Source organism: Saprolegnia diclina (genome assembly GCF_000281045.1).
Source record: "Saprolegnia diclina VS20 unplaced genomic scaffold supercont1.35, whole genome shotgun sequence".
NCBI classification, from domain to species: Eukaryota; Oomycota; class Saprolegniomycetes; order Saprolegniales; family Saprolegniaceae; genus Saprolegnia; species Saprolegnia diclina.
This window is the reverse complement of record NW_008246102.1, coordinates 70,218-70,929: the sequence shown is the minus strand read 5'-3', so window position 1 is coordinate 70,929 and position 712 is coordinate 70,218.

Sequence of the window (712 nt, the reverse complement as noted above, 5' to 3'; positions counted from 1 at the left end):
TCGACGAGCGCGCAGTCGCCCGACGCCTTGTCGATAAGCAGGTAGGCGTAGTTGTCGTCGAGGAAGGGCGCCGTGACAATGGCGGCGTGGCCATCAAAGGTGGCGGCTTCATGCGAGGTGCCCTTGTCGCCCGGCGTCGGCCTGGCCGGCTAGGTCGGTTTTGGCTTTTCTGCGTTCGCTTGGCTGGTTGGTTGCTGCCAGGGTCGCAATCATCTGGCGCCTCGCCATGTGCGCGACCATGGTCGTTGCGAGTTTCTCCACGGAGCACCTTGGCTGCGACGCGGTTATCCCGACGATTACACCGGCTCCCACTGCGACTACCGCCACGCCTGAGCCAACGACCGCTACGCCCGAGCCGACGACTGCGACCCCAGCACCAACGATACCAGCCCCGTGGGCGCGTCTTGGTGGTGCCATTGCGCAAGTGTCGTTGGACGGCACCACCATTTGCGCCGTCGGTCAAGACGGCCAAATCTACGTGGGGAAGAAGGACGACTCGGTCTCTCAGTGGAAACACACGCCGATCGGCGTGGACGCTGCGCTGCAAGTGGTCTGCAGGAGCGGCGTCATCTACGCACTCTCTTCGTCTCGGCGCGAAATCACCTCGTACAACTTGAGGACAAAGTGTACTGCGCGTCTGCCAGCGCCGACACCTTTGGCGAGCCATGGAAGGCCAATGCCGTCGCCTCGGTTGCAGTGTACTCTCCTCCAT